This window comes from Mytilus californianus, unplaced genomic scaffold (genome assembly GCF_021869535.1).
Source record: "Mytilus californianus isolate M0D057914Y unplaced genomic scaffold, xbMytCali1.0.p SCAF_5, whole genome shotgun sequence".
NCBI lineage: Eukaryota > Metazoa > Mollusca > Bivalvia > Mytilida > Mytilidae > Mytilus > Mytilus californianus.
In genome coordinates, this window is record NW_026262701.1 from 43,622,324 (window position 1) to 43,649,564 (window position 27,241).

A 27,241-nucleotide genomic window follows, 5' to 3' on the forward strand; every position below is an offset into this window, starting at 1 on the left:
TTTTTCAGTTATGTTCAAGTCTCAATACTTTTTTTAAAAGTCATGTAAGGATTGATGATTCATTTATAGAATATGTATGCACTAATGTATATTTCATTTTTAATATGTATGTACAAGTCATTTTGTGGTTATCAGCCATGAGACAATCCAATCCCATTATGGAAATAGTCTTACTTGCAAAAGATGCCAAGTTTTGAAGAAAAAAAGTATTTCACCCTGCCACATATTCCTGTGCCTGTTTCAAGCCAGGAACCTTTTCAGTGGTTGTCTAAGTCTCATCCTAATAAAAAAAAATATTTAAAGAATTTGGAGTTGATGGCAGCTCTTTGATTGGTATAGACTCTGGTTAATTAAGTAGATCATGACATTGTTTAGACACCTGTTCATTGTTGAGGACTGTATGTTAGCACCTTAATGCCTTTCATGTATTTTTGTTGTGTAGCTGTCTGATTTATTTATACCTCATATCTCATTGTATTAATAAACTGAAATAGAAAGTTCTGTGGAATATATTTTGATATACCATATTGAAAGTCTTGCTGTTATTTACAACCATTTCCTTCTTATTTCATTTATCTATTTCAGTTTTTCATTTTAACACCAATCTTAAGGTTAAGGCAAAAAGAAAACAAATGTTGACAAACAACAGGCATATACCATTAGAAGATCTCAAAGTTTGGCTGCACAATAAACTAAAAATTCTTGTTATTTCAAATATTTATATAAAAATCAGTTTAAAACATGCATTTTCCATTTTTAGACTGTAATTGTCATGTTGGCACAATAATTTGAATTTGAATTGTATTATATTCTGAGAGTACTTGTGGTTGAAAAAATATACACGATATTTAATTCCATGTGTTTTAGATTTCTTGAATACACCACTCCCATATAATGACTACATGTCTGTTAGTAATGTTAAGAGTTCTCTCCTGCATGTAATTGCTGTAATTGCTATTTGTACCCAAGGCTTCCTTCATACATTTGCACTTATCCTTCTAAGATGTTGCTTGAATGATAAAATCCTGTAATACATTATCAGCCATCAGACTCTTGGAATACAGTTGCTGTAATAAAAAAAATAAACTGTAATCACAGAGATATGTCTCGCTTTTTAGTAATTTCGATAATGCAAATGTTGAAATTAAAATAGCAACACTTTAACATGTAAGATTTGCAAATATTCAAAGTCAATGAACCATGACTAAAGGTACATGGCTAAACAATCTCCATGGAAATTAGATAATACATGTAAACTAAGAAAATTTTAAAGTCAATAAACGATAACTGAGGGGGGGGGGGGGGGGGGGGGGATAATCTCCATGGTAATGAGATGTGTCAGTGCTAATACAACTGCATTCCAAATATCATTGACTTACCACTAGTGGTTTCCCATAAGCCGACCTAATCACAAACTAATACATGAAAACTAAGCAAAAGTTTCAAAGTCAATAGACCATGACTGAGAGGGTAGGGGCCAAATTATCTCCATGGAAATGAGATATGCCAATGCTTATACAACTGCATACCAATCATAATTAACTTACCACTAGTGGTTCTCCATAAACTGACCTAATCACAAACTAATACATGAAGACTAAGCAAGAATTTCAAATTAAGTCAATAAACCATAACTGAGGGGGCGGGGCCAAATAATCTCCATGGTAATGAGATGTGCCAATACTAATACAACTGCATACCAAATATCTTAGACTTACTACTTGTGGTTCACTATAAACTAGACCTAATCACAAACTAATACATTGTTGACGCCGCTGTCGTCAACAACGCCAGAAACAGCATACCTATGCCTCGCTTTTTGACTCCTTCAAGCGAGACAAAAACAGCATATATTTTTTGTAAAACATACATAAAATATTGGATTACCAATCAGGCAAAAAATGATAACATCAATTTAATCTCCAATGATTTATCAAACTTACATATATATATATATATATATCGTGTGAACAACTGGAGTGGAATATAATAGTTGTTGTTTATCATATTTATTTTTCGTTTAATGTCTTTTACGTAAATTGGAATTGTATTACATCTGTAATTTCAGGACCTTTTATAGCTTGCTAGATGCAGTATCAGTTTTGCTCATTGTTGAAAGCTGTTCATACAGTGATCTATAGTTGCTAACATTCAGTCATTTGGACTCTGGTGGATAGTTGTCTCATTGGCAATAATACTACATATTCTCATTTTTATCAACATTAATTACCGTAATAATGAAAACTAACTCTATTCATGCATGTGTACTACACATTACCTGTATATATAATATATACTATAATACTCCGGGACATCATGGTGTTGTGACTGAAGCAAAGTACCTCAGCCTTATTTTTAGCCTGAATTTTAAGATTTTTCGTTTTGTCATAAAATAATGTCATGCTGGTCATTAGGTGCACAGTTTTCTCTGCTTTCAAAATCTTTCTTTTTGAACCCTTTGACCCAGAACTTGTTATCTGTAGTAATAATTATGTGGAAAACAAATGGGCCTGGAATGGTGTAATTTTTAATCAACACCATTGTCCTATATATATAAGTTATAAATAAAGTTGAATTCTTTGAATAGTCATTTTTACTAATGCCGGCTCACAAATTGGACCTTGTTATTTTAGTATTATAGATCTAGATAACTAAGTGCTTGTAGAAATACAATTCCTCATTTTTCAAGCCCCTTTCTTACATGTCTTAACCTCATTTAAATTACAATACCAACTAAAAGCTCCAAGGAGCCTGTGTCGCTCACCTGATATTTTTTTAATTTTACAATTGATGCATGAAATAATGCAACCGATATACTTTTGCTTTAGTTTCAAAGATATAAGTCAAAAACTGCATTTTTCCCCCTATGTTCTATTTTTAAACTAGATACCCTAATGCTTATTATGGCCAAGTTTGGTTAAATTTGTCTCAGTTGTTTCAGGAAAAGACTTTTGTAAAAGATTACAAAAATTTACGAAAAAATTGTTAAATTTGACTTTAAAGTGCAATAACTCCTTATGGGGTCAATTGACCATTTTGATCCTGTTGACTTATTTGTGAATCTTATTTTGCTGAACATTATTGCTGTTTACAGTTTATCTCTATTATAATGTTCAAGATAATAACCAATAAATTGCTTTGCCGAGCGCAACTGGATATGACCACAGAGGTCCAACCCTTTTTTTAAAAAAAAATTAATTTGAAGGATTTTCTTTTTGATTTTGATTTCTGAAATCTTGAGGAGAAAAAATTGTCCCCCCCCCCCTTTTTCCCAAAAAAAAAAAATCTTTCCCTCAGTTATGGTCATAATTTCAATTCAAATTTCCAAGATGTATTTGAATTACCTCCCTTACACTGTAATTTGTACTTAAGTAATTGTCCATTAACCAGGACACCCTTGTTTTTTCTCACTTTTTTGCCCCCAATTCCTAAATGGTTTGAGCCATAACCCCCCAAAGCCAATCCTAACCATCCCTTTGTGGTATGGAAACTTGTAGTATAATTTCAGAGAGATCCATACACTGTTCCACAAGTTATTGTCATGAAACTAGAAAAATGCTTATTTGGGCCCCTAATTCCTAAACTGTTGGGACCATAACCCCCAAAATCAATCCCAACCTTCCTTTTGTGGTTATAAACCTTATGTTTAAATTTCATAGATTTCTATTTACTAATAATAAAGTTATTGTCCGGAAACCAAGTGTCTTTGGGCGACGACGACGACAACATGATACCAATAATTTTTTGTGGTCGTATAAAAATTGAAAAAAAAATTCTTAAAATTACCAATTCAGGGGCAGCAACCCAACAACGGGTTGTCTGATGCGTCTGAAAATTCAACAGAGACAGATATTCACCTGATGAACATTTTTACCCCATGTCAGATTTGCTCTAAATGCTTTGGTTTCAAAGATAGAAGCCAAAAACTGCATTTTACCCCCATGTTCTATTTTTAGCAATATTGGCCATCTTGGTTGATGGCCAGGGTCAACGGATACATTTTTTAAACTAGATACCCTAAGGATGATTTAGGCCAAGTTTGGTTTTATTTGGCCCAATAGTTTCAGAGAAGATTTTTGTAAAAGTTAACGGACGACGACTGACGCCAAGTGATAAGAAAATGATGCAATTAACAGCAAAAGTAGGCGAGACACTGGGTTCTGCGGAACCCTTACGATTTTTTTAAAATTGCCTTGGAATTCAGTATTTTTGTTATACCATTTGGAAATTAAATACTGTAACAAATACATACCAGTTACATTTATATATACTGTAGCTATAGGATCTCCTCAATATCTAATCCTGTTGTTAATTTCATTTAAACATATAATGTATATAGCTTCCCTTCCACTTACATCTGAGGAGATAATTCTGAAAATTAAAATTCCTGTGATTATCATATAAAATCTTAACCTGATGCAGTCTGCTTTCCAATAAGAATAAATTAGGAATACAGTTATCCCTTGGCAAAGAGAGAGAAAACAAGTGATATTTTTATATTATAACCAATACTGCACATGGTAATTGGAACATCACTAGTTTTCTGGATTGGATTGTTGCTCACTTTGTCAGGATCTTTTACAGCTGACTATATAGTATGGTTTTGTTCATTGTTGAAGGTCATACAGTGACCTAAATTTATTTACATCCTCTTTGACTAATGGAATGTTTTCTGATTGACAATCCTACCATACATTGTAAGACCTTATTTATAAAATACTAAAAATTTCAATCTGTGACAATAACATTTTATTAACAAGAAATGATTGTAACAGGATGCTGTTACGAAGTCTCCCAAACGAAGCTCCCATAATTCTTAATTCCCAGGGTCGCCTGACATTGGGCAAAGTCCAGTGAAAATTGGTTTGGTCCAGTAAAGTTATATGCATTAGTGATGCCTGGGGACTAACCCTGTATATCATTCAAATCATCTTGGCATGACAAGCCAGAATATATATGGTTTAGGGGTGGGGATCTCAACCATTTACAAGATATTAGAACTTTCTCAAATGGCAGGGGGTCGGATCATGACCCCTGGGGACTAACCCTGTATATCATTCAAACCATCTTAGCATGACAAACCAGAATATATATGGTTTAGGGGTGGTGATCTTGACCACTTACAAGATATTAGAACTTTTTTAAATGGCAGGGGGTGGGGGTGACCCATGGGGATTAACCCTGTATTACATTTGATGTGCTTTATCATGACAAACCAGAATATATATGGTTTAGGGGTGGGGATCTCAACCATTTACAAGATATTAGAACTTTCTCAAATGGCAGGGGGTCGGGATGACCCCTGGGGACTAACCCTGTATATCATTCAAACCATCTTAGCATGACAAACCAGAATATATATGGTTTAGGGGTGGGGATCTTGACCACTTACAAGATATTAGAACTTTCTTAAATGGCATGGGGTGGGGGTGACCCCTGGGGACTAACCCTGTATTTCATTTGATGTGCTTTATCATGACAAACCAGAATATATATGGTTTAGGGGTGGGGATCTCGACCATTTACAAGATATTAGAACTTTCTCAAATGGCAGGGGGTCGGGATGACCCCTGGGGACTAACCCTGTATATCATTCAAACCATCTTAGCATGACAAACCAGAATATATATGGTTTAGGAATGGGGATCTTGACCACTTACAAGATATTAGAACTTTCTTAAATGGCATGGGGTGGGGGTGACCCCTGGGGACTAACCCTGTATTACATTTGATGTGCTTTATCATGACAAACCAGAATATATATGGTTTAGGGGTGGGGATCTCGACCATTTACAAGATATTAGAACTTTTTCAAATGGCAGGGGGTCGGGATGACCCCTGGGGACTAACCCTGTATATCATTCAAACCATCTTAGCATGACAAACCAAAATATATATGGTTTAGGGGTGGGGATCTTGACCACTTACAAGGTATTAGAACTTTTTTAAATGGCAGGGGGTGGGGGTGACCCCTGGGGACTAACCCTGTATTTCATTAAATGGGCTTTATCATTTAGAACATTTTCAATTAAAAAGATTGTGTCTATCACAAACAGTTTTCAATTTATACTCATTTGAAAATTTTTAAAAATAAAATCCCATAGGGTTCTATAGTAAAACCCTCTTTTTTTTTTGCCCCTCAAAGTACCCCTTTATAAACCCCATTGCACAAACAAAACCCTGATTGCACCACTAGACATGTTAGTCTAACATATTGTGAAACCCTAAGTTAATCTGACAAGCGGTTTTGGAGAACGGGTGCGGACAAATTCAAATTTAAAAGCGGCGGAAGAGGAAGAAGAAGAAGAAGAAGAAGAAGAAGAAGAAGAAGAAGAATAATAATAATAAGAACTGAGCAAAAACAATAAGTCTTCCAAAACTTCGTTTGGGAGACTTAATTAAATAAGGTTATCTGATCAACATTATGAAGCAATGTTCAAAACACTCTGTCATTGTCTGACAGCGATCAAAGTAATTTTAACTTCTATGACAATGTACAATGATGTATATATATGCAAGATTCAAAACTAAGTATTACAACTAAATTCATACATATATCCATATACATTTACAAGGTACTTAAAAAATCAGTGAGACTGACGCATAAAATGTAGGTAAAAAAAATATACTTTTGTTGGATCCTGCATCATAATTATTACAAGTTAATGAAGGCAAGTCATAATCATTGAGTACATGTACATTATATTTGAACTTAAAGTAAAGGATAATCTGATTAGTCTCTAATCGGTAATGAAGCCACACAACACTCTGTGACAACAGTGACATATAAGTCTCCCATAGATGCACATACTATTATTTTAGGTCTTTTGTATATATATGTTTAAGGTTACTTAGAATTGGCTGTTGACATACATGTACACATGGACTGTCAGGCATGGAGTCATTGGACCCTAGGTTACTCCAGTCCATTATCAGTCACTATCAATAGTCAACTCCTCTGTCCATTTGTTGTAATACAATGTACAGCTGAAAGGGAGAAAACAGTACTTTATTAATAGCATGTGGATGCAAGACTATAATAAGTATTCAAAGAGTTTTGCAAACAATTAGCTTATACATTTAGGAGAATTCTGTATTTACCTAGTGATGTGACAGTAAACAGTGGCGGATCCAGAACTATTTATAACTAAGGGGGGGCCCACTCCAGTCATGCTTCAGTGATTCCCTATAGAATCAACCAAATTTTTACCACAAAAGGCCCCCCCCCCCTGGATCCGCCTATGGTAAAATCAAGTTTAACAAAGGCCAAGCTTAAAATACAATACAGTTATCTACTTTCTAATGCTGCATATTAAAATAAATACCATTTAACAAATATTTTGGCGTAAAATGAAATAAATGAAAAAGTCTGTGAAACTGTTGCATTGTCTTTAGCAACTAAACAATGTGACGTCATATGCGTACTCATGTAGTCAAACATAAAATTCTAGAAGTACATTTTATTTTTACCTTTCGTATGCTTCAGAATGGTTTCAATGTTGACAAAAAGAATGGAGGACCTTTCACTGGACTGAAAATTTCAAATAGTCCAGGACCTTTCATTTTTTAATGCAAATTTTAACCCCTGCATGTAGACCAATTTGAAAACCTGGCCCAAAATAAATAGACAGCTGCACCATGAGCACATGATACACCAATCGCTTATTCAAAGAATAAAGTTCAATAACTTTTCAATGTCATAATCAGACATTCATGAAAAACTAAAGGGAGGTTATCTTAATAGATATAAACCAGTCACCAAAGTTTCATGATAACTGCTCAAAGCATTGTCTGAAATATGAAAATCCCCCTTTTTTATGAATAAAATCACATAACTCTGAAACATAAAATCTAAAATTAATAAAAACCAAAAGGGAGCTTACGACAATAAATATAAACAATTCACCAAAGTTTTATGAAAACTGCTGTAAGCATTTTTGAGTTATTGACTGAAAACTGGAAAATCTCCCTTTTTTAAATGAATATAACCCCACAACTTGGAAACATAAAATCTTAAATTTATAAAACTCGAAAGGGAGCTCATGTCAATAGATACAAACAAGTCACAAAAGTTTCTTGCCATTTGGTGAACACATTTTGAGTTATTGTCCCAAAACCGGAAAATCCCCCTTTAAAGTTTTTTAATGTTTTTTGGATATCAACAACTTTGTCAAACATACATGGAATTTGACATGGAATTAGTTATATCTGCACACAAGAACACACATTTGTATGTGTTTTTTCTGCATAAACATGTAATTCATAATTTATCAAAACTTCCGACATAGTCCCATTGTGCATCTCTTTTTTATGCCCTTGTCGTAACGGAGGGGGCATTAAGTTTTACACTTGTCTGTCTGTACATCCTTGCATTGCGAAATAGGTTTTATACCCTTTTGATATATTGAATATTTTGACATTACACAGTAATACTCTTCTTAAGACTGCATGAAATGACAAACTGTGAAACATTGTTACACTAAATCTGTTGAATGTAAACTGATAGATATTTTAGTTTGGGAAAACATGTTTTTTGCACCTTTTTTATTATAAGACCTATTGATGAATCCAGTCCTTTTTGGCTAATTTTGAAAGTTGGTTCTTATGTTGTTTGCTGTCTGCCATTACTGTATGTCGTTTATATTTTTCATCCTTGTAGGTTACTTTATGGTATTGATTTTGTTCATTGTTTAAGGCTGTACATTGACCAGTAAATGTTTACATCTTTGTCCTTTGGTCTATTAATTGATAGTTGTCACATTGAGGATCATACCTCATCTTTTTATATTTATATGCTAGGTCATTGAAAAAGATACAACATAATTTAATTGTTATATATTTGCAAATTCATTCTGATAATGCAAAAACATAAATTGATTGACTTTTTTTCTTATTTTAATGTCCAGAGGCAAATATTTTATGTATTCTAAACGAGAACAACTTATCATGATCAATTCATAATATAGGCCAGTCTGACAATGCTTGTTTTAGACCCTTTTTGGTCTCTAATTCCTGAATGGTTTGGGCAAATACCCCCAAAATGAAACTTAACCTTCTACTTGTGGTACAATTTCATAGCAATAAAAATACTTATAAACAAGTTATTGTCCTGAATTTAGAAAAATGCTTGATTTGGGCCTTTTTTGGCCCCTAATTCCTACACTGGTTGAACCATGACGCCAAAAATAATCCAAACCTTCCTTTTGTGGTATTGAACCTTTAAATCTAATTTCAGACATTCATACACTGAAACTGAAGTTATTGTCCGGAAACCAAATGTCTTCGAACGAGTTGATAGCAATATACGACCTCAAAACTTTTTTGCTGTAGTATACAATATGGTTGTTCTTTTAAACATTTTCATAAATAATCTAAAAGAAATGTAGACCTGTTTGGGATTGCTTGCAATGCAATTTTCATTACATTAAACAATGTATATTTCCAAGGAATAACTTCTGTAAACCTAAATTTTAATAGCACTTACTTTCTAACTCATACATTTCAAAGTGACATTATTCCTGTATAAATTGACAAATAAACGGATCACCGATGTAATAATAAATCTTAATTATAAATTTAATACTAAACAGAAAACAATGAACTTGCGGAAAAGATGGTATACCGCCAACAAAAGGTGCAAAGGTTTTATTTCTTGGTTTCCTTAAACTGACCTCATCATGAATATCAACAATTTTTTTACGACTATGCCTCTATTGAAAACATCATGCCTAAGTCACAGCTTCATAACTGTTATGGCTAGACAAAAAAGAACAAGCGATCAAGAGAGCTTTGAATGCAATTTTCTATAAAATTGACCTGTAAAAAAAATAAATTTGTCACTTTTAACATGGATAATTTTCGAACTTGCCCACAACATTACAAGAATCAAACTTTAAACTCTTTGACCTCAAACTTTTAAAAAAATCTTCGAAACTGCATGTACAGAGTCTGACAAGAAAAAATTATTCAAACATAGTTATCATTTTCATTACATACCTCTCATCACAAAATTATTCATTGACTACTGCTCCTCATATGCACATAAATCATTATCAATAGGACAATCTATGACTCCACTATATAATCTAGAAAGCAATGCCTCAAATGAATTCTGTCCTGTTGCTTAGCTTCTCCTACTTCTCAAAGTAATTGTACTTTCGTTGAAAAAGCTAAAATAAATAATGTTTAATAAAATGAAGTTATAATACAATGTATCTGCCAAAATTGCCTTTAATATTTTGATCTGGCAAGATTGGCTTGCTTTGATCTTTTAAAACTAGACCAACAAACTTTCCCTGAAAAAAAAAATGACTACAAAAAAGTATTTAATCATTTTATTAATGTTCTAATCCATCATATAAATTCCATATGACCCTTGAATGAAGGGATGAACAAAAGTGATTACATGTATATATTACAGGATCTCTGAATCTGTCATGATTTATAATGCCAATCTTTGGGGATTAAGTTATTAATAATCATGATACTTTGAAATTTTAAGTCATTCAAAGTTGTTTAAATTACACCAAAAGTTGGACTATTTTATATTAGGTAGTATCTGAGAAATGGACTAAACAGGCAAGGTTTGGTGGTAAATACATTGTACATGTACAATGTACTTTGTTTTTGGCTTTGAACTAGGTGTTAGTGACTGGGAGTACTCTCAAATCTGAACTTGGTCTTTTTTGTTGTGGGGATGTATAAGTACCCACCACGTCTTGTGTGTGGTTTTGTTAGATGTCTTTCAACTTTGTATAGATCTGACGAGTTAAGCCCTTTTCACATCAATATATCAGGTTAGGAGGTGGGTTCTGCACCACAAACTACTAGTCTAGCCCCACCCCATCCTGTACATATTTGTATGTATGTGCCTGTCCCATGTCAGGAGCCTGTAATTCAGTGGTTCAGTTTGTCGTTTGTTGCTGTGTATCATATTTTGTTTTTTTTTGTTCTTTGTTTTGTATATAAATTAGTCTGTTAGTTTTCTTGTTTGAATTATTTTACAATTTGTCATTTTCATTTGGGGTCTTTTATAGCTGACTATATGGTATGGGGTTTGCTCATTGTTGAAGGATGTACAGTGACCTATAGTTGTTAACTTTGATGTCATTTGATCTCTGATGGAGAGTTGTCTTTTCTCATTAGTGTAAACAAGATTTTATTTTGAAAATAATTAGGTTATTTAAACATTACAATATGACAGTTTTATTAGGATTGGAAAACAAGTGAATTTTCACTTACTTTTACCAATTCCTCTCTTTTCTCATTGGCAATCATACCACATTTTCTTATTTTTATATTTACATTACGTACATGTAAAGTAGGGGCGTGTTTTATTGGTCTCTTCTGCACATCTCCAGAATGTCTTCTGGTGAAGAGTCCAAAAAAATGAATCTGGACCTCTTCTGGAGATATACTACGGAAGATCAATAAAACAAAAATTCAATTTGCCGTCGAATATAGCAGATTTTTGTTATGTTGGATGCCATATTAAATGAAGTTTACGATGATTTTATAGAAAATTAAGATACGTCCGGTAGACATGACTGTAAAAGTGTGCTCTGTTCGTGACATTTTTCTTTGTTCTTTCCTCTAACTCAATTTTGCTAGACAAATCAGGCGTAAACCCCCACTATTTGATTTTTAAGAATAATCTTAAACTGCACAAAAATTCGTCAATGTTTGTCTCGAATATGATCAAAAAGGACATCTTGTCTATCCAATTTTTTTAAAGTAACCAAACTGGATTATTTTTGTATAAAGCAAAGATATCGGAAAGTTCTCAAAATCATTTTTCTCTGGTGGTCCTTGAAGAAAATCTTCTGGTCCTAACTCAGTATTATTTCTATTGCATAATTTGATGGTCAAAACCTTCGGACCACCACTTTTCAAAAATTTTCATTGTATATGAATCTATATGCAAGTATACAATGAATACCAGACATTTCTCAGACTGTTTTTTCTTCTTTTTTTTTTAATAAATCCGTTAGTTGTGTACTGATTGATACTTCAGTCTGAGAGAACAAGATTTATTTCAGTACTATAGTTGTAATTAGCATTGAACAAACTTCCAGTAATTGCAAATACTCTTATTTCGGTGCTTTGTGTCTATTGTCTTAATGTAAGTTTTTTTTTGTTAAATGCTGTGTCATTTTGTCTCTTGTGGAGGGTTGTCTCATTGGCAATCTTCGTTTTTATATCAATCCTGCCATATTCTTTATGTGCCTGTCCCAAGTCAGGAGCCTGTAGTTTAGTTGTTGTCGTTGGTTCATGTCTCGACTCGTATTTGACATTTTGTAAATTATTTAATATTTTGTTATGTATAATTAGGCCGTAAGTTTTTTCGTTTGAATTGTTTCTCACACTTTTCACGTCGGGCCTTTTGACAGTATCGGGTTTTGTCATTGTTGAAGGCCTTAATTACGGTTGCCTTTAATTGCTTACATCCACTTCATATTTGAACTCCGGTGGATAGTTGCCTCATTAGCAATCATACATTACTTCGTTTTTATTTATTTAACCTGACTTTTAAACTCGTGTTTCCTGAACCGAGTCCTGAACATGCATGACATATTTGTCACTGGGCGTTAAAAATTAGCAACAAACAATCAATCAATTTAAACTTGTGTTAAATAAGAAGAAAAACCATTTGATATTCATACATTTATTGGGGTGGGGGGTGGGGGGGGTGGGGGGGGTGGGGGGTGGGGGGGAGGACAGGGGCGGATCCAGCCATTTATAGAGGGGGGGGTTCCAACTATATGTCCCCATTCAAATGCATTGATCGTCCAAAAAAAAAGGGGGGTCCCCCCCCCCAGGAACCCCCCCCCCCCCCCCCCCCCCTTTGGATCCGCCACTGCAGGAGGTTTTCATATATGAATATGGTTGGCCGGTAAGAGCTGAAAAATAGGCATAATTAGCGACAGATTAAAAAAGTTAATAATGCCCTCTTCCCTTCCCCATCCTTCATCTATAAATTTAAACTGACCACCACGGAATAGCCCAACTTAGTGTTGAAAGTAGCGTTAAACACCAATCAATCAAAATCCCTTCCCTAGCATATCAAATAGTCGTCCCTTAACTGTTATTGTCCGTGTATTTCTTTTATTTTAATCCAGCTTATCGTCCTACAGGGATGTCCTACTAAGACTGTCATACCATAAAAACGTTTATAACACAGCTCACATTCTAATATATCTGCATTCATAAATTTATTAATGTCATTCACACTAAACGACGCCATGTTTGTTATGTGCCTCTGCCGTCTAAACTACCTATCAAAAAAGAAGAGGTGGAAGAGAGCCAGAAGATCTTCCCTATGCAAAAAAACAATAATGGACCTCTTCTGGCTCACTACCGAAGAACAAAAAAACACGCCCTAGATCTTTCATCTTCTGGAGGTGTCCGATTCCTAAGTACATGTACAACAGGGGGCCCTAATTAACAGCATGATTTTGAGTCGGCTAAAAAACAATCAGATAGATTATGATACAATTAACAGGTTTCTTTGCAATTATTTTGCAAATAACTAAGCTAATGCAAGAATAAAGTTATTTTCCAATAAATACATAAATTAAATAATAGTAAATAATGAATCTACAATTATATTTTAAGAAGTGAAACATTATTTAAATTCAATAAATATCATATATTAAATTTCAATTTTTTTTTTAATTCTGGGTAGATAAGTTTTCATTTTTTTAAAGTACATGTAGGGCGAGTTGGTAGACCTTTATCTGTTTATAATATATTTATTATATATTATCATGATTATATTCATTTGGATTTTACCCAAGTTAGGCAAGTTGCCACTGTTGGCAGGAGTACATTGTATATTTAACAGGATTTAATCCTTTTCACAAGTGGGGCGATTTTTTTTAATGTGGGGCAAGCAAGTTGGTATGAAGGGAGCTACCACTTGATTGGGGGGGCTAGGATGAAAATGTTATCCTGCATTTTTTTAGTTGTAATATCTGTCCTGACAGTTTATTATTCACTCTTTTCTGTCCTGGCTTTTATTTTTTTACTCAAAACTCCTGTCCCGCATTTTTTCAAATTCCGTCAAAGCCCCCTCTCCCATAAAAATCAAATGGTAGCTCCCTAAACAAGAGTGGAGCGATTTTAAAATATTGGGGCGTTTTGCCAATTGCAATGGGGCGAGTTGACTTGCTTCCGTTTTTGCCAATCTTTGACTGATTTTCGGGTTTACATGGCATGCATGACATGGATAAAGTCAAATGGTTTTTCGTGAAAAGTATAGCACTAGCATCTTCCTAAAAATGCGCATGATTATATTTACATTTCATTGTGCTTTCCAAGTACAATAAGTTGGTACGTAATCCATCAAAACGGAACACTTTCGTTGCGTTGACTTTCTATAATGTATTGCTTCGTTCCCCGGATTCAGTTAATCGACAATGTAAGTTACAAACCCATTTCAATATATCTGTTTATAATAACTTTTTGATCCATCAGTTTGAAAAATCAAAGGTCTTTGTATCAACTATCTGACTATCTTTGTCCATTCTTTTTAAACAGTAAAACATGAATTCAGCAGCAGACGAGCGTCCATGGATTTTGCGTCATAGTATAAAAACGGCAACGGTGAAAAGATTTCCGGGTTTCCGTATTCGACGTGCCAAGCTTTCGTAAATTTACGTATATATATGAGAGTTAGTCTGGAATCAAGAATGGGGATTTAAATAAGGACACAAAAAAAATATATAGATAGTTGAAAAGCAAAAATATAGAAAGAAGGATCATAGAGAATAATTGAGTATACTTAATTATGAAGAATCATGCAAAGACATTATTCTCAGAGCATATACATGTCTCTGGAAGAATTGAGAATAAAGAAAAACTAAATAAAGAATATTCAATCATTTATATATTATTTATAACTCATTCACATTTTGTTCCATTCAGAATTGAATAACTCTGCTGAGGGGGGCATGGGAAGTTTGGAAAATTGACAAACGATAATTACTCTAATCAGAGGAGAATTAAATGTTAGACAGTTAGAGTGTAATAAATAAAATATAAACATATATTTTTCAAAATGATGTCACAGAAAACACAGATTTTTTTTTATTACTAATAAGATTCTGCAATTTGAGTATCTATGTCCAACAGATGTCAGTAAATTAGAAATTTTACTAATCTGATAGACGTTTAGTTAAGAATCTGTGACAAGTTCTTTTGTAATATTATTAGGAAATTGCCTACCGCCTCCTTGATTTAGAATTGCATACTCTTCAAGATTAAGGTAGCCTACACAAATAACAGCCAGTTTTGGACTTGATCTTTTTGTCCAAGGTTAAACAATATATTTTGTTTTATAATTTTCAACTCATGAACTATGCAAATATTTTTAACACTATCTCCTCATGATATTCGACGAAAAGCTCACCAGATCTTATCTTCACATGTTTGCCAATATGGCGAATCAAATCAAAGTTTTACTTACTTAATTTGGCAATTACATGTATACTCAAACCTAGGTTGCCACATGTTGAGCAGAAAGTTCCTAACTTTATCATTCACAATACTTGAGTTCACCCATGTATTTTGGAGGTTCGTGTTGCACATAAAGGCGGATTTAGAGCACACTGCCCCTCCCCTTTTTGTGGGAAAAATTTGATCTATTATATCGGGAATCACTGATGCATGACTAGGGAGGCCCCCTCTTTAGCAGTCAGTGGGCCCCCTTACGAAAATTTCTGGATCCGTCAATGGCACAATCTTTAGTTTTTGTGTAATGTTAAGCCCAACGGTTACTGGGAATTTCTGTCCAGTATTTCATACCAAGGTTGTTTGGGTATCACAGTTTTAAAATGTTATCACCGTTGACCCAATAAACAAATCCTTGGTTGATCTATTCTTAAACATCTTCTTTCCAGTAGTACCCTCACAATGGTATAAAATGACATTAATGCCTCCAACCTGGGACTATTATGGAGACTAGTATACAATAGTCCCAGCTCCAACACTGATCATTGATATTTATGTTCCCCTTATAAATAGAATAGAGAAATTGAGGACATTTGTTCCACATTTTATGAACTTTGAAAAAACACAAGCACATGTAACTTTTGACACCACCTGTGGGCAAGTGCCTGCAGCACACTGATGTGGTGGCACGTGGGTGGTGGTAAGTCAGTGGCGGATCCAGAACTTTCCATAAGGGGGGGCTCGCTGACTGACCTAAGGAGAGCCCGCTCCAGTCATGCTTCAGTGATTCCCTATATAATCAACCAAATTTTTCCCACGAAAAGGGGGCCCGGGCCCCCCAGGCCCCCCTGGATCCGCCTATGTAAGTTTATAACCGCCGTTACAGTAAACCCCTCTCAACCCACCAAATGCTTGCTTGAAACACAAGTAAAATATAAACAGGTAATTATGTCCTTTGCTTTTATTCCACACCAAAGATGAAGAAATGTATGATAAAGTTATAATGGTATATTATTCTGTACATTGTATAAGCCTAAAAATTAAAGAAGTGACTATTGTTTGTCGTGATTTAAACACGATAATAGTGTTGCTTTCCCCTTTATCTTATGAGCCGTATTGAACAGGACAGACTACCCCAAACACTCTGAAACTTTTCAAGTACTTTCTATATGCTCATGTGTATTATCTTGTTAGCATAGTTTTGTACTTGGACAGATAATCAGAATGGTCAACAATCAAGTATTGACAATGTTAATTGGTCACGTTTGTTTGAACTACCAAACCAGGTAATTTTTAAATTTACACTTGTACAACCCAATGTCAATGTTACATACAATCAGTCATTTTTGTAACACAAGGGTTACAAATAAGAAAATACTAAATAAAATATGCAAATGTATAATTTAGTTCCATAACTGTATGAAGCACCTAAGACTTAAATATATCTACTGGGTGTATCTGTCTGTCTTTTGTCCAAGATAGTTGGCAGATATATAGGAATAAAAAGAGATGTAAGGTTATTGTAACACACCTTTGAGAAAGTTATTCAAACAATAATAACAAAAACACAACACAACACATCTAGATATTCCAAGTTCTAAATCATTTTTTTTCAAAGTGGTGAAGATCAAAAGATCTGCAATTAACACCAAATTCTCCCAATATAAACGCATACTTCTTTTACCTACATATGTATTAAAAGAAATACCAATGAAAATCTTAATTAAAATAAATGTTTGAAGATTAAACTTTTAATTGTTCAAATAAGAAGAACATTTTATGGGGTAAGGGGGATGATTCACAGAATCCCCTGGCCTACTCCCTTTAGGAATTATATATAGAGAGAGACTTTTTACAAGTCTAGTCTCACTTTTTTTTCAGGATCCTGGACCCATATCTGACAATTATTGCAATTTTATTTACTTTGCCTTTTTTTTCCTGCGATTATTTTCCTAAGCTGATTGGATAAAATACCATCTATTATGGTGACAATTAAGGATAATCAGGGGCTGATCCAGCCATTTTTAAAAGGGGGAGGGTCCCAACACAGGATAAAAGGGGGGTTCCAATTATGTTTCCCCATTTAAATGCATTGATCATTCAAAAAAAGGGGGGTTTCATGTGAAAATAAATTTTTTAAAAGTAAAAATATAGAAAGAAGGATCATAGAGAATAATTGAGTATACTTAATTATGAAGAATCATGCAGACATTATTCTCAGAGCATATACTGGCATGTCTCTGGAAGAATTGAGAATAAAGAAAAACTAAATAAAGAATATTCAATCATTTATATATTATTTATAACTCATTCACATTTTGTTCCATTCAGAATTAAATAACTCTGCTGAGGGGGGCATGGGAAGTTTGGAAAATTGACAAACGATAATTACTCTAAATTCTAATCAGAGGAGAATTAAATGTTAGACAGTTAGAGTGTAATAAATAAAATATAAACATATATAACACAAGGGTTACAAATAAGAAAATACTAAATAAAATATGCAAATGTATAATTTAGTTCCATAACTGTATGAAGCACCTAAGACTTAAATATATCTACTGGGTGTATCTGTCTGTCTTTTGTCCAAGATAGTTGGCAGATATATAGGAATCCCCTTACCCCATAAAATAAAACATAACTTGAATTCACATCAACAAAATTTTCCTGTGTAACACATGCGTTACACATGCGTTTGACTATACATGTGTTACACATGCAAATATCGCATGTGTCACATGCGTTTTCCAACACATGCGTGACACAGATGTTTTTCTGACACATGCGATTCACATGCGTGTATTACGCATGTGAACGCATGTGTACCACGCATGATTCACATGCGTGGCAAGAAACATGTGTATTACGCATGTGACACACCTGTGACACATGCGTTTTTAGGTACATGCGTGACACATGTGTGGCATTTTTGCCCTAGTATGCCTGTCCCAAGTCAGGAATCTGTTATTCAGTGGATGTCGTCTGTTGTTGTTTATCATATTTGTTTTGTACATAAATCGGGCCGTTTGTTTTCTCGTTTGAATTGTTTTATATTTGTCATTCTGGAGCCTTTTATACCTTTCTATTTTGTTCATTGTTGAAGGCCGTATGGTGACCTAAAGTTAAAAACTTCTAGGTCATGTGGTCTCTGGAAGAGCGTTGTCTCATTAGCAATCATACCACACTTGTTTATGTTTATATTTATTTAGTAGTATATAGGAAACAAAAACACTTTTTATTTTAAATTTTGAATTTTGTTGAAGTTTATATTTCCTTTAAATAATGTTGACAGCATTTTTACAACCATATACTTTATTATTTTCATTTGACTCCTATGACTTTAACTACATGTAGATTATCAAAATACATATTTTTTATAAAGTTACTTATTTTCTAAAATGACCTGTTGTATACCATTGCATTAATTGTTTCGTGATAGTGATGTCTAAAAAACAGGACATTATTAACCATAGCAAAACTCACAAGTTACGTTTAAAATCCTCTAAAAGTATTCCTTTCATAACTTACGAAAGATAAACGTTTTATTAAAAAAAATGGTAATCATGTTATGATCATGTAATAACGTAATGTGTTCTGTATCATTAAATTACCTTCAATATTTTTCAATACAGCATTTTTAAATATTTAGGTAAGATTCACTACATCTATAGTTGAGGAAATTTGTCCTTACATATATATACATGTATGTAGGTTTTGTCAAATTGTCTGATGACAAAATAGTAGCTAACTAAGAAAAAGCAACAGGTTTTCAGAATGTATTTATGTATTTAAAAATTACAGCCAATAACTCCACTCTGTGTTTTTGTTGGATGTATTTCTAATTGTATCAATCTGATGAGTTAAGCCTTTTTCAACTGATTTTTATAGTTTGTTTTTATGTTGTACTGTTACACCACTGTCCCAGGTTAGGGGGAGGGTTTGGCGCCAACAAACTAGTTTAACCCCGCCACATTCTGTATGTGCCTGTCCCAAGTCAGGAGCCTGCAGTTCAGTGGTTGTCGTTTGTTGCTGTGTAACATATTTGTTTTTCGTTCATTTTTTTGTACATGAATTAGGCCGTTAGTTTTCTCGTTTGAATTGTTTTACATTTGTCATTTCGGGGCCTTTTATACCTGACGGTATGGGCTTTGCTCATTGTTGAAGACCGAACAGTGACATATAGTTGTTAATTTCTGTGTCATTTGGTCTCTTGTGGAGAGTTGTCTAATTGGCAATCATACCACATCTACTTATTTTTATAATAACGTAATTAATGCGATTTTCATAGCATTAAGCATTGAATAAACCACCAGGGTTATTCATTTTCAAATGTGTTTGACAACAGTACCGCGAATCGTTAGTATATAGCATCAGACGGGCGTATATTTAAGACAACGAAAATTAGAATACATTACATGACTTGATATGAGGGGAATAACAAGTCTGTTGTCCCTGAGATGCTTACTATTTTTCGAGCCAAAGCTTCAAAGTTTCAAAAGGACAACACAAGTTCTATTCGAAATATTTAAGTATTTATGTAGATTTTTCTATTTTGTAAACATTACTTCTGATATCAACGTATATTTGTTCCACCTAACAGAAGTTTCCATGGAAACTTTGTAATAAACAATGTCATAATATATGTTCCTGTTGGAACAAATATTCTATACCCTTTATTCCGTAAGGAATTAATACTGTAATATTTGTTCCAATGGAAATAATATTACAGAATATTTCTTCCAATTGGAACTTATATTATAAAGGAACTTCTATTTCGTGACACTGATACGTAATGCATTCTTAAATTGCTCTATTTGAAAACAGTCTCAGTTGACGAAGATAGACACAAACAGATATATTTTATTTTATTGTATAGCTTCATTTCCTGTTGTCGATATATCAGTGTTTTATCGTACGATGCAAAAGAGTCCATGCGATGCGAATCATTAATGAAGACATTTTGTCTTATAAAAGATAAGTTTGCAAAATAAGGGAAATATTATTGCTATACTATTGACAGGGAAAAAAGTCTGTGGCATGAAATAGCAAGAATATTTTAATCTTTTTACAAAGAAAAAACTCCTGACTTAGATAGTTTGAAATACTGTCTGAAGTTGAAAATCATTTTTGTGTCGATGTGTTACTGTCTCAATGATCTATACTCTGCCCATTATCCTTTTAAATATATAATAAAATAGTGAGTGGATACGGGGAATTTGTCAAAGGGAGAATGACCCGACCAAAGAGCAGAAAACAGCCCAAGGCAACCAATGGGTCTTCTACGCAGCGGGAAAATCCCGCACAAAGAGGCGGACTTCAGCTCGCCCCTTAACAGTAGTGTATACTAGTTCAGCAAAATGTATGCCACTCACCTCCAGAACAAACAAATGAACTAACATAAGAAAAATACACAAGACTAGCAAAGGTTAGAGGTTCCTGATTTGGGACAGGCGCAAATATGCAGCGGTATTAAAAATGTTGTGTGAGATCTCAAACCTCCCCGTGTTCCTCTAGACAATGTGGAATAAACAAACACAGAGCAATACGCACAGTAAAAACCCAGTTTAAAAATTAATTTTCTTCAGTCGTCTTAACAAAAAACTATCAGTGTCTTACCTTAGTTTTCTTTGTCTTAGAGACATTATTTATTGTATGCTTGATATATAATTTTTCTTGAAGTTTATACAAATTATATCCGACGTCATGTAACGTTACGAACGGTAATTATTTAAAGGTGGTACCGTAACTTGGAATTGTCAAACTCCCTGACTTTTGTTTGTTTGATGAACAGTTGTCTAATTGCATCGCTATTGCATTGTGCTATTTTTAGTAATTGACAGAGCTGAACCATTGATGTTTTTTTTTATAGCAGAAGACTGTACAATAAAAATCTAAAAACTTTGGGGTTATTAATAAACTCATCATAGATACTAGGATTAAAGTTTTGTGATTTTAGATATTTGTAAAGAACTGAAAATCCAGAGTACTTGACTCCGTGAAAAAAGGCGACTTTTAACTTGCTGAAACCACGACACATGGGGCCTTTCGGGATTTCAAGATTTGAGAAAAAAATAATTTCATAAAGTGATGTATGTTGAAAAAAATTATTTTCACGTAGTGTATACTTCAATCAGACATCAACCTGTCATGACATTAATTGCTTGAAGGGTAAAAAATTATGATTTTTATAAATATTTTCCTGTCGTGTTGAGAAAGTATCCGTTTTTTATTCTACCAAAGACCTTTTGTATCAGCGTTTAGATCTCCTACTACAATAAAATCGATTATGTAATTCACCAGGATCATTCAATGGTAGTCTTGACCATTCGTGTGTGTGTCCATTTTGCAACTTTATTTTTCATTATTTCCAACTTTATTTTCATTATTTCCAAACGCAGCCTACTTAATAATTGAATGAAGAAGTTAGTACAAACGATTTAGTTTTGTCGGGAAAGAGATTTAATCAATGAGAAGTATAAATTATTTCCTCGTTACTTTATTTTCGTCACAAGAGACGATTTCCGACTTTATCACGTTTACATGAAACCCGAAGACGACAGTTAGTGTTAATTAGAACACGATGGAGCTAATTGACATTGTCTTAATGTTTTGCCTCGATTTTCCTTCTGTGATGCTGGCGACTGGTGAGTTATTCTTAAGTTTATTTACAATTGTTTATGTCCATCAGCAAATTGATAACAATACATAAGACCCTTAATGATTTGCAAACCAATACTTAGAAATAATTTTTTGCCCAGGAATAATGACAAAAAAAAAATATATAAAAATATAAAAATAAGAAGATATGGTATGAGTACTAAAGAGACAACTCTCAACCAGAGACCAAATGACGTAGAAGTTAACAGTCATAGGTCACCGTACGGCCTTTATCAACGAGCAGAACCTTTTTTATATCATTTCAATAGTGGAGCAAGGTATCGTATTTCAAAGAATAAAACATATACTAAAAGCACAATGGATTTTTTGCAGAATTGCTGTTAGACAAGTAATCATTTATATTTAGATCATCAAGGGTTAATGCAAGGCAAATATTATTGTTTTGCCAAAATAATTAAATGACCCGTGCATGAAGGCATGCCAAGAATATGAGATCAAAGTTTAACTAAACCAGTTTGAAAACTGAAGCCATTTATCTGCGTTTGCAATGACTAAGTCATCATACGACAAATTATATATAACGTTTTTTTTCCTGTTTAAGAATGTGTTTTTAAGTTTTTCATCTCATACGCGATTCAAACGAATACAATTTGCAAAACGTGCTACATGCAATTTTAACTATAACCCAAAGTAAACAATCAGTAGCAGTCGCCTTACATTAACTAGTGTATAACATACCCGCGGACACTGTTGTACCGCAAGTACATGTCTGTCCCGGAAATGGCTTTTATAAATAAATCCAATGGGAAAATTGTGTTATAACATTAGATTTAACTGTCGGCCATATCACAATATCGTTAATTAAGTCTTGTTGTGCCAAACGTGTGTTACTTTTTTACGACTTGCTATAGACGATGATGAAAACATACCAGATATTGCATATAGAAATCCCTGTCATGTCTTGAATCTTGAAAGTTGATTATCTTCTATGATCACTTTATAACACCAGGTTCAACCCACTATTGTTTTTCTCAAAATGTCCTGTACCAAGTCAGGAATATGGCAGGTGTTATCAAATAGTCCGTTTGAACAGCGATATACTACTGTTGCCTTTCTTTATCTATGTATGTTGGCGTTTTTTTTTTATGTTGCAGTTCAGTGTTTCTGTTGTTCCGTTGTTTTCCTCTTATAGTTGAAGTGTTTCTTTCGGGTTAGGTTTGTGACCCGGATTTGTTTTCGCTTAATCGATTTATGACTATTGGACAGCGGTATACTACTGTTGCTTTTATTTATGGTATATTATAAGACTAAATATTTGTTTTGTAAGAACTTGAGAGATAAATATACATATAACGAATACGCACAGTTTTCAGAGGACATACAGCTGTTCTAGTTTCAAATAGTGCAAGTGTTAATCTGTCATTGTCCTAAAAGATAGACAAATTCACTTTAAAAGCATATGATCATTTGGAGAGCAAACTAGAAACGTGCAATGGGTGTTGTACATGTCATTGTCGATTGTGTTCAGCGTCAAAATTACACCAAGAAAAAGGCAAATTTACAATTACATCTAGCAGTTTATTGAAATACAACCAAATTTGTTGGAAACAGTACCAGCCAAATTAACACTAACAGCATTATAAAGCATCTCAGAATTTTGACGTCGACGTTAAAAAATATGATTATGTTAACTACATTAAGTATTATTAGTAATTATAATGTTACAGCAGTTATAGTTATTATTATAGTAATTAATTTTGCTTTTTTTTGCACTTCATCTCATTTTATTTAAATTGTGTTCTGTTTATTGTTATTGTTTTATCATTGATATCCTCCATTTGTCATAAAATAAGGTCTCATAAATTATAATTATTGAAAGCTATCAGTCTTGCATTCATAAATAAAGTCTTAGTGTTAATAAGATAGACGCCATCGGGTTCACGCAATGAAGGGTGTATATAATGCGTATAAATCAGAGTGAATACGATCGCCTGTGATATATATACACTCTTTTGTAGAAACAAAACAAACTCGTGTATCTCATAAACAATTAGGTTTTCCTTTCTTTTCTCCCGTAATCGTCCAACAAATGCCATGGTTGAAAAGTCAAATTCGGCATGTTGTATTTTTGAACGATTCAAACGGTATTGATTGTCACGTTATTTTATTTTCGGGTAAATTGAATAAGAACATGAAATTCCGTAGGTTTTAATAAATCATATATACAACAAAAAAACTTGTTCTATTAGATTAAATATTGTTATGGCATTTTGAAGTTAATCTATTATTTTTCGTGGGATAGCTAAATACAATCATGACAACAGTTATATGCGAATACTCTTCCAAATGTGGTTTCGATTAATTCATATAAGATAAAAACCATATTAATCATGTTAATTGAGAAATATTAGATCATTGGTAATATTATGACAATAATCAATTCGGCTTTCGTGGTTTCAAAACGAACTTAAATTGTGTGCCTAAAGAAATTGAAGGACGTAGATTTGATATTTTTAAAATCGAAATTTTATAAAAAATATAAAGGAAAAATCACAAACTTTATTTACTTGTAAGTATTTGGTTTACCTATACAGAATGTTTTGTAGACAATAAGGATGTATGAATGTCGAAATTATAAAAAAAAAAATATCTATATAAGAAGATATTTACGGACAATAACGATATATTTGTTACAAGCTAAGATTTGAATTTGAGTTTATGTACAAATATCACTTAATTTTGTGTCTAAAAATATTTCTAGTTTCACATTGGTATACTAAATATAGATAACGATTTCTGGTACAGTGGTGTGTTTCCGGTATACTAGTGGACAGATATGATGATGCCTGTACACTAACTGATGCCTCTCAAGTAAACTGTAAAGTTATTACAATATTAACAACTTTCTTCCAATTATGAATGATCATGTTGCGATGTTGGATTTTCAAAAAAAAATAATTGCATTCACGCTTTCTTTGATGTTGGCGACTGGTAAGTAATCATTAAGTATTCATAGAAATAATTGTTTGCGAATGAATCAGGTCAGGACAATATAATATGTAACATAATTTAAAAAGTATACTTTGTAACTAATACGTATTTTAAGAATAACAAATACAACTAGATTTGTAATTGCTAGCAATAACGGATGGCACCCTTCCCCCATTGCCAGGGTAACGGCAGCCAATTTGAAAATCCCAAAGTCAAAGAGTGCATCTACACATGCTGATTAACATTTTTGTAAAGTTTCAATAAGTTTTGAGCATTTTGAAATTTTTGACATTTTTACAGTTTCCATGGTAACGGCGGCCATTTTGAAAATTCGTAAGTCAAACTGCAAATCAGCACATGCCAGTTACCATTTCTGTGGAGTTTCTTTCCATTTGAGACACTTTGATTTTTTTTCGCATTTTTGCTGTTTCCATGGAAACGGCGGCCATCTTGAACCATTCCATACCTAGGTGCACAACTTTACATGGGGGTCCTCATCATAGTAAAGTTCCATCAACATTGTTCCATTGAATTCCGAAAAACACGACGGACAAAATGTGTGGAAGAAGAAGAAGAAAAAAAACTAGATTTGCCATTGCAAGCAATAGCAGATGGCACCCTTTCCCCCATTGCCAGGCGAGCGGCATCCATTTAGAAAATTCCAAAGTCAAAGAGTGCATCTACACATGCAAATTATCCTTTTTGTAAAGTTTCTTTAAGTTTGGAGCATTTTGAAATTTTGGACATTTTTGCTGTTTCCATGGTTTCGGCGGTCATTTTAAAAATTCCAACTTCAAAATGCAACTCTGCCTATGCCAGTTACCATTGCTGTAAAGTTTCATCCAGTTTGCAGCATTTTGATTTTTTTTTTGAAATTTTGGACATTTATGCTGCAGTCATGGTTACAGTGGATAATTCCAAAATTCTGAAAGCAGACATCTTATTGCCACAAATCATGTTATATATCAATACAGTTTCATTGACTTTGGTGAAATACTCTTTAAGAAAATGCTGATTTTATGCATTTTCCCATAGGGTCAATGTTAAACTTGCCCCCAGTTTCCATGACAACGGCGGCCATTTTGGAGTATCCAAATATTGTCTTGGCATCTTGGCATACTGGGTAACATTTTCATAAAGTTTCATTCAGTTGGGTCTTATAACGAAAGAGTAAGAATTTTTGATATTTTAGCTGTTTCCATGGTAACGGCAGCCATATTGAAAATTCCGAAGTCAAACTGCAAATCGGCACATGCCAGTTACCATTCCTGTGGAGTTTCTTCCAGTTTGGAACACTTTGAATTGTTTGGCATTTTTGCTGTTTCCATGGAAACGGCGGCCATTTTTTACCATTCCATAGCAAGGTGCACAACTTTACATAGGGGTCCTCATTATAGTAGAGTTCCATCAACATTGGTCCATTGGATTCCAAGAACTCGCGCGGACAAAATGTGTGGAAGAAAAATAAGAAAAAAAAGAAACGTAGAATAACAGTATGTCACCCCAACTCCGTTGAGGGTGCCATAACTAGATTTGTAATTGCTAGCAATAACAGATGGCACCCTTCCCCCATTGCCAGGGTAACGGCAGCCATTTTGAAAATTCCAAAGTCAAAAAGCGTATCTACATAGGCAAAAAATCATTTTTGTAAAGTTTCATTAAGTTTGGAGCATTTTGAAATTTTTGACAATTTTGCTGTTTCCATGGTTACGACGGCTATTTTGGAAATTCCAAAGTCAAACGTCATATCTGCATATGCCAGTCAATATTTGTGTGAAGTTTCATTAATTTTGGAGCATTTTTATTTTTTGGACATTTTTGCTGTTTCCATGGTAACGGCGGCCATCTTGAAAGTGCCAACCCCCAATTGCAAATCTTCACATGGTGGTTTACATTATTGTATAGTTCCATCATCTTGGGTCCATTCAAATCAGAGATCCAGACTGGACAAAAAAGTGTGGAAGAAAATAATAATAAAAATAATAATAAAAAAAATAAAAAGAAACGTAGAATAACAATATGTCACCCCAACTTCGTTGAGGGTGCCATAAAAAGAAACGAAGAATAACAATATGTCACCCCAACTCCGTTGAGGGTGCATAATAAAAGCACAACCGCATTTTACGGCAAATCTGTTGTTGAACAAGTTGCAAGGCAAATTAAACTTGAAACGTTCCAAAGC

General features: G+C 33.6%; 1 protein-coding gene and 1 long non-coding RNA gene across 5 annotated transcripts in view; one reads left to right on the forward strand and one right to left on the reverse strand.

Moving 5' to 3' along the window:
* Positions 1-27,241, forward strand: part of LOC127702263 (uncharacterized) — a 249,338-nt gene that overhangs the window by 72,001 nt on the left and 150,096 nt on the right. The window lies entirely within an intron of this gene.
* Positions 700-15,620, reverse strand: LOC127702267 (uncharacterized). Of its 2 annotated transcripts, none has more exons than XR_007982347.1 (5): positions 14,433-15,620; positions 9,997-10,169; positions 6,874-6,987; positions 4,253-4,371; positions 700-1,067 (listed from the first exon to the last, which is right to left on the reverse strand). It is a non-coding gene; the product is annotated as an uncharacterized LOC127702267 (long non-coding RNA). The 2 variants fall into 2 exon arrangements; XR_007982348.1 differs by lacking the exon at positions 14,433-15,620 and adding an exon at positions 11,314-11,324.